The sequence below is a fragment of the Arachis stenosperma genome, chromosome 7 (assembly GCF_014773155.1).
Source record: "Arachis stenosperma cultivar V10309 chromosome 7, arast.V10309.gnm1.PFL2, whole genome shotgun sequence".
Lineage (NCBI taxonomy): Eukaryota > Viridiplantae > Streptophyta > Magnoliopsida > Fabales > Fabaceae > Arachis > Arachis stenosperma.
This window is the reverse complement of record NC_080383.1, coordinates 48,584,204-48,592,732: the sequence shown is the minus strand read 5'-3', so window position 1 is coordinate 48,592,732 and position 8,529 is coordinate 48,584,204. Positions and strand designations below refer to the sequence as shown.

General features: G+C 35.4%; 1 non-coding gene across 1 annotated transcript; it reads right to left on the bottom strand.

The window, feature by feature from the left end:
• Positions 1-8,152: 8,152 nt before the first annotated feature.
• LOC130942299 (small nucleolar RNA R71) lies at positions 8,153-8,260 on the bottom strand. The gene has a single exon (XR_009070875.1). It is a non-coding gene; the product is annotated as a small nucleolar RNA R71 (small nucleolar RNA).
• Positions 8,261-8,529: the final 269 nt, after the last annotated feature.

The window sequence follows — 8,529 nt, the reverse complement described above, 5'->3', positions numbered from 1 at the left end:
TTCACGTAATTCCTCTCAGAAGTGTACATGAATTGGTTATTTGCAACCATGTCAATAAGTTCCTGAGCTTCTGCAGGCGTTTTCTTTAGGTGAATGGATCCACCTGCAGAATGGTCTAATGACATCTTGGAAAACTCAGATAGACCATAATAGAATATTTCTATTATGGTCCATTCTGAAAACATGTCAGAAGGATACTTTGTGGTCATCTGCTTGTATCTTTCCCAAGCTTCATAGAGGGATTCACCATCTTTTTGCTTGAAGGCTTGAACATCCACTCTAAGCTTGCTCAGCTTTTGAGGAGGAAAGAATTTACCCAAGAAGGCCGTGACCAGTTTATCCCAGGAGTCCAGGCTATCTTTAGGTTGTGAATCCAACCATGTTCTAGCTCTGTCTCTTACAGCAAAAGTGGAAAGCATGAGCCTGTAGACTTCAGGATCTACTCCATTACTCTTAACAGTCTCACAGATATGCAAGAACTCAGTTAAAAACTGATAAGGATCTTATGATGGAAGTCCATAAAACTTGCAGTTCTGTTGCATCAGAGCAACTAGTTGAGGTTTCAGCTCAAAATTGTTTGCTCCAATGGCAGGAATTGAGATGCTTCTTCCATCAAATTTGGACGTAGGTTTTGTATAATCACCAAGCATCCTCCTTGCATCATTGTTGTTGTGTTCGGCTGCCATCTCCTTTTCTTGTTCGAAAATCTCAGTAAGGTTGTCTCTGGATTGTTGTAATTTAGCTTTTCTTAGTTTCCTCTTCAGAGTCCTTTCAGGTTCAGGATCAGCTTCAACAAGAATGCCTTTTTTTTTGTTCCTGCTCATATGAGAAAGAAGAGAACAAAAAAGGAATAGGAATCCTCTATGTCACAGTAAAGAGGTTCCTTATTATTAGTAGAAGAAGAAAGGGAATAAGAGTGAAGGAAGACTGGAGGATCCAAACACAAGGGTGAGGATAGAGGTAGTGATTTGAGATGAAGATAAGTGTTAGTGAATAAATAAATAAATAGAAGAAGAGGAGAGATGGAGAAATTTTCGAAAATAAATTTTGAAAAGGAGTTAAATGATTTTCGAAAATAAAAGGGAAAATAAAATTAAAATTAAAATTTAAAAAAATTAGTTAATTAAAAAGAATTTTGAAAAAGGGATGAGATATTTTCAAAAATTAGAGAGGGAAAAGTAGTTAGGTGGTTTTGAAAAAGATAAGAAACAAACAAAAAGTTAATTAGTTAGTTGATAAAGATATTAAAATCAAATTTGAAAAGATAAGAAGATAAGAAGTTAGATAAGATATTTTAAAATCAAATTTTTAAAAAAAGATTAAATTTTGAAAAAGATATGATAAAAAGATATGATTAAAAAAATATGGTTGAAAAAGAAGATATTTTTAAAATTAAAATTAATTACTTAACTAACAAGAAACTAAAAGATATGATTCTAGAATTCAAAGATTGAACTTTTCTTAACAAGAAAGTAACAACTTCAAAATTTTGAATCAATCACATTAATTGTTAGTGTAATTTTCGAAAATAAAGATAAAATTAAGAAAAAGATTTTTGAAAAATGTTTTCAAATTTTTGAAAATCATAAAAAAATGAAAAAGATTTTATTTTTGAAAAAGTTTTTGAAAAGATAAGATTTTTAAAATTGAAAATTTGACTTGACTTACAAGAAATAACTAATTTTAAAAAATTTTGACTAAGTCAACTCAAATTTTCGAAATTTTGAGAGAATTAAGGAAAAAGATATTTTTTTATTTTTGAATTTTTTTATGAGGAGAGAGAAAAACACAATTATGACCCAAAACATGAAAATTTTGGATCAAAACCAATGATGCATGCAAGAACACTATGAATGTTAAGATGAATACCAAGAACACTTTGAAGATCATGATGAACATCAAGAATATGTTTTTGAAAAATTTTTTATGCAAAGAAAACATGCAAGACACCAAACTTAGAATTCTTTAATGCATGGACACTATGAATACAAAAATGCATATGAAAAACAATAAAAGACACAAAACAAGAAAACATCAAGATCAAACAAGAAGACTTACCAAGAACAACTTGAAGATCATGAAGAACACTATGAATGCATTTCTAAAAATGCAAGAAAGATTTTTAAAGCATGCAATTGAGACCAAACTTAAAAATTGACACTAGACTCAAATAACAAACACAAAATATTTTTTTATGATATTTTTGTATTTTCTTAATAAATTTTTCGAAAACATATTTTGGAAAAAGGAAGTAATGAATTCATAGTCCTCAATCAAAATCCTGAGAATTAGACATGGCTTAATAGCCAGTCAAGCTAAAACATGTTATATGAAATTCTAGAATTCATTCTTGAAAACTCTGAAAATTTTCGAAAACAGGTGAGAAATTTTGAAAAATATTTTTGAAAACTTTTTGAAAAGAAAATAAAAAAAAGAAAATTACCTAATTTGAGCAACAAGATGAACCATCAGTTGTCCATACTCGAACAATCCCCGGCAACGGCGCCAAAAATTTAGTTGACGAAATTGTGATTCATACTTAAATTGTTGTTCGAAATTGATTGCCCTGGTAATGGCTCCAAAAGCTTGGTGCTCAATACCATGGTCTAAACATAACTTCACAACTTCGCTCAACTAACCAGCAAGTGTATTGGGTCGTCCAAGTAATAAACCTTACGTGAGTAAGGGTCGATCCCACAAAGATTGTTGGTATGAAGCAAACTATGGTCATCTTGTAAATCTCAGTCAGGCGGATAATAATTGGTTATGGAGTTTTCGAATATTAATAATAAATAAACAGAAAATAAAGATAGAGTTACTCATGTAATTCAATGGTGAGAATTTCAGATAAGTGTATGGAGATGCTGTGTTCCTTCTGAATCTCTGCTTTCCTACTGCTTCCGTCCAATCCTTCTTACTCCTTTCCATGGCAAGCTGTATGTAGGGCATCACCATTGTTAATGGCTACATCCCAACTTCTCAGTGAAAATTTTCCAAATGCTCTGTCACGGCACGGCTAATCATATGTCGGTTCTTGATCATGTTGGAATAGAATCCCTTGATTCTTTTGCGTTTGTCATCACGCCTAGCAATCGCAAGTTTGAAGCTCGTCACAGTCATTCAATCCCAGAATCCTACTCGGAATACCACAGACAAGGTTTAGACTTTCCGGATTCTCATGAATGCCGCCATCAATTCTAGCTTATACCACGAAGACTCTGATCTCACGGAATGGAAGGCTCAGTTGTCAGGCGAGGGGCAACCATGCGTCGTGTATCAGGATTCCAAGAGATACGCACTCTAGCTTTCGCTTGTAGAACGGAAGTGGTTGTCAGGCACACGTTCATAAGGATGGATGATGATGAGTGTCACGGATCATCACATCCATCAAGTTGAAGTACGAATGGTATCTTAGAAAAGGAATAAATCGAATTAAATATAAAATAGTAGTAATTGCATTAAAACTTGAGGTACTGCAGAGCTCCACACCCTTAATCTATGGTGTGTAGAAACTCCACCGTTGAAAATACATAAGTGATGAAGATCCAGGCATGACCGAATGGCCAGCCCCCATGAAAGACCGAATGGTCAAAAGAACTAGATAGTCCAAGACGTCTAATACACTAGTAAAAAGTTCTATTTATACTAAACTAGCTACTAGGGTTTACAGAAGTAAGTAATTGATGCATAAATCCACTTTCGGGGCCCACCTGGTGTATGTTTGGGCTGAGCTTGATCTTTACACGAGCTGAGGCTTATCTTAGAGTTGAACGCCAAGTTGTAACGTGTTTTTGGCATTCAACTCTGGTTCGTGACGTGTTTCTGGCATTTGACTCCAGAATGCAGCATGGAACTGGCATTGAGCGTAAGTTTACGTCATCTAATCTTGAATAAAGTATGGACTATTATATATTTTTGGAAAGCTCCGGATGTCTACTTTCCAACGCCATTGAGAGCGCGCCATTTGAAGTTCTGTAGCTCCAGAAAATCCATTTCGAGTGCAGGGAGGTCAGAATCCAACAGCATCAGCAGTTCTTTGTAAGCCTTCTTATCAGAGTTTTGCTTAGGTCCCTCAATTTTAGCCAGAAAACACCTGAAATCACAGAAAAACACAAAAACTCATAGTAAAGTCCATAAATGTGAATTTATCATAAAAACTAATGAAAACATCCCTAAAAGTAACTAGATCATACTAAAAACTACCTAAAAATAATGCCAAAAAGCGTAGAAATTATCCGCTCATCAGTCACAGTATAGAGATTTCTTTATGTGAGTAGAAGAAGAGAAGAAGAGAAGAATGAGGTAGAGAGAAAATAAAGAGAATTCGAACAAAGAGAAGGAGAGAGGGTTCGAATTTTAAGAAGGAGAGAAGTGTTAGTAAATAAATAGATAAATCGAAAGAGATGAGAGAGAAGAGAAATTCGAAAATTAATTAAAGGAAAAGAAAAATATTTTTGTTTTTATTTTAATTATTGGTTAGCATTCGAAAATATTAAAAGGAATAGAAGAAAATTCAACTTTAAAATAATTAGTTAAAAAAAAAAGAAAAAAAGATTTTTGAAAAAGTTGTTAGTTATTTTCGAAAATTAGAGAGAGAGAAAAGTAGTTAGGTAGTTTTGAAAAAGATAAGAAATAGTAAGTTTTGAAAAGATAAGAAGTTATAAAAAGATTTTGAAATTAAAATTTGAAAAAGATATGATTTGAAAAAGATTTGATTGAAAAAGATATGTTTGAAAATATATTATTGATGAGCGGATAATTTGTACGCTTTTTGGCATTGTTTTTAGTATGTTTTTAGTATGATTTAGTTAGTTTTTAGTATATTTTTATTAGTTTTTAATTAAAATTCACTTTTCTGGACTTTACTATGAGTTTGTGTGTTTTTCTGTGATTTCAGGTATTTTCTGGCTGAAATTGAGGGACCTGAGCAAAAATCTGATTCAGAGACTGAAAAGGACTGCAGATGCTGTTGGATTCTGACCTCCCTTCACTCGAAGTGAATTTTCTGGAGCTACAGAAGCCCAATTGGCGCGCTCTCAACGGCGTTGGAAATTAGACATCCTGGGCTTTCCAGCAATATATGATAGTTCATACTTTGCCAAATATCTGATGGCCCAAACCGGCGTTCAAAGTCAACCTCAGAATTCCCAGCGTTAAACGCCGGAACTGGCACCAAAGTGGGAGTTAAACGCCCAAACTGGCACAAAAGCTGGCGTTTAACTCCAAGAAGAGTCTCTACACGAAAATGCTTCAATGCTCAGCCCAAGCACACACCAAGTGGGCCCGGAAGTGGATTTTTATGTCTTTTACTCATCTTTGTAATTCTTAAGCTACTAGTTCCCTATAAGTAGGACCTTTTACTATTGTATTTTCATCTTGGTTCTTCTGGTTCCCTCTCTGGGGCCGAAACCAATGATCACTTTTGTTCTTATGTATTTTCAACGGTGGAGTTTCTACACACCATAGATTAAGGTGTGGAGCTCTGCTGTACCTCGAGTATTAATGCAATTACTATTGTCCTTCTATTCAATTCGGCTTGTTCTTGTTCCAAGATATCACTTGTTCTTCAACTTGATGAATGTGATGATCCGTGACACTCATTATCATTCTCACCTATGAACGTGTGACCGTCAATCACCTCCGTTCTACCTTAGATTGGGTAGATATCTCTTGGATTCTTTAACCGGAATCTTTGTGGTATAAGCTAGAATTGATGACTGCATTCAAGAGAATCCGGAAGGTCTAAACCTTGTCTGTGGTATTCTGAGTAGGATTCAATGATTGAATGACTGTGACGAGCTTCAAACTCGCGATTGTGGGGCGTTAGTGATAGACGCAAAAGAATCACTGGATTCTATTCCGACATGATCGAGAACCGACAGCTGGATAGCCGTGCCGTGACAGGGTGCGTTGAACATTTCCACTGAGAGGATGGGAGGTAGCCACTGACAATGGTGAAACCCTTGCATACAGCTTGCCATGGAAAGGAGTAAGAAGGATTGGATGAAGACAGTAGGAAAGCAGAGAGACAGAAGGGACAAAGCATCTCCATTCACTTATCTGAAGTTCTTACCAATGAATTGCATAAGTATCTCTATCTTTATCTTTTATTCATATATCATCCATAACCATTTGAGTCTGCCTGACTAAGATTTACAAGGTGACCATAGCTTACTTCATACCAACAATATCCGTGGGATCGACCCTTACTCGCGTAAGGTTTATTACTTGGACGACCCAGTGCACTTGCTGGTTAGTTGTGCGAAGTTGTGTTTATGCCATGGTATTGAGCACCAAGTCTTTGGGGCCATTACTAGGGATTATTGGAGTTGTGAAAAGTAGTGATCACAATTTCGTGCACCAAGTTTTTGGCGCCGTTGCCGGGGATTGTTTCGAGTATGGACAACTGACGGTTCATCTTGTTGCTTAGATTAGGTATTTTTCAGAGTTCTTAAGAATGAATTCTAGTGTTTCAAGGTGATGATCTTATCATCACCAAAGTTGATTGATTCTCATCAATTTAGCTCTTGAATGCAATGTCCTGCTGAAGCTTGGCTATCCATGTCTAATTCCTTTAGACTGAAGCTTTAGACTAACATTGCATGATTCCTGGAATTCTCATTAAGAATTTTGATACCTTTATTTTCTTCTTCCACTTAATTTTCGAAAAATCCAAAAAAAATTACAAAATCATAAAAATCAAAAAAATATCTTATGTTTCTTGTTGAGTCCATTGTCTCATTTTAAGTTTGGTGTCTTGCATGCATTGTTTATTTGATCTTGGTTCTGTTTTCAAGTCAATAATATAGGGAACTGAAGATTCAGTACATGCAGCAGAGGAATTGTACAGAAAAAGCTGGGCGTTCAAAACGCCCAGTGAAGAAGGAAAAACTGGCGTTTAAACGCCAGCCAGGATACCTGGCTGGGCGTTTAACACCCAAAAAGGTAGCATTTTGAGCGTTAAACGCCAGAATGTGCACCATTCTGGGCGTTTAACGCCAGGATGGCACAAGAGGGAAGATTCTATTTTTAATGCAAATTTTTTTCAAGTTTTCAAAGTTTTTCAAAATCAAATCTTTTTCAAATCATATCTTTTCAATCAAATCTTTTTCAAAATCAATTTCTTTCCTTTTTCAAAAATACTTGCTATCAATTAATGATTTGATTCAACATTTCAAGTATGTTGCCTTTTCTGTTGAGAGAGGTTTAATGTTTGAATCATATCTTTTCTTGTTAGGCAAGTCATTAATTTTTAAAATCAAATCTTTTTAAAATTTTTTTTTCAAATCATATCTTTTCAATCATATCTTTTTAAAACTATAACTTTTCAATCATATCTTTTTAATCACATCTTTTTTTCAAAAAAGTTTTCAATCATATCTTCTTCAAAATGTTTTTAAAATCTTTTACTTAATTTTCGAAAAACCTCTTCCCCTCTTTTCACATCCTTTTATTTATGGAGTACCACTCCTCCTCAATGCACAATTCGAACTCTATCTCACTAAGTTCGAATTCTTCTACCTCTTCTTTCTATTTTTCTGTTCCTCTGACACCTAAGGAATCTCTATACTGTGACATAGAGATTCCATATTTTCTTGTCTCTTCTCTTTCATATGAGCAGGAGCAAGACAAAAGCATTCTTGTTGAGGCTGACCCTGAACCTGAAAGGACCTTGAAGCGAAAACTAAGAGAAGCTAAGGCACAACTCTCTGTAGAGGACCTAATAGAAATCTTCAAAGAAGAAGAACCCATGGCAGCCGAAAACAACAACAATGCCAACAATGCAAGGAAGGTGCGGGTGACTTTACTGCACCTACTCCCGACTTCTATGGGAGAAGCATCTCTATCCCTGCCATAGGAGCAAACAACTTTGAGCTTAAGCCTCAAATTAGTTCTCTAATGCAACAGAATTGCAAGTTCCATGGACTTCCATTGGAAGATCCTCATCAGTTTTTAGCTGAGTTCTTGCAAATCTGTGACACTGTCAAGACTAATGGGGTTGACCCTGAGGTCTACAGACTTATGCTATTCCCTTTTGCTGTAAGAGACAGAGCTAGAATATGGTTGGACTTACAACCTAAAGACAGCCTGAACTCTTGGGAAAGCTAGTCATGCCTTCTTGGCAAAGTTCTTTCCACCTCAAAAATTGAGTAAGCTTAGAGTGGAAGTCCAAACCTTCAGACAGAAGGAAGGAGAATCCCTCTATGAAGCTTGGGAAAGATACAAACAATTGATCAGAAAATGTCCTTCTGACATGCTTTCTGAATGGAGCATCATAGGTATTTTCTATGATGGTCTGTCTGAACTGTCCAATGTCTTTGGATAGCTCTGCTGGAGGATCTCTTCATCTGAAGAAGACGCCTACAGAGGCTCAAGAACTAATTGAAATGGTTGCAAATAACCAATTCATGTACACTTCTGAAAGGAATCCTGTGAACAATGGGACAAATCAGAAGAAAGGAGTTCTTGAGATTGATACTCTGAATGCCATATTGGCTCAGAACAAAATATTGACTCAGCAAGTCAATT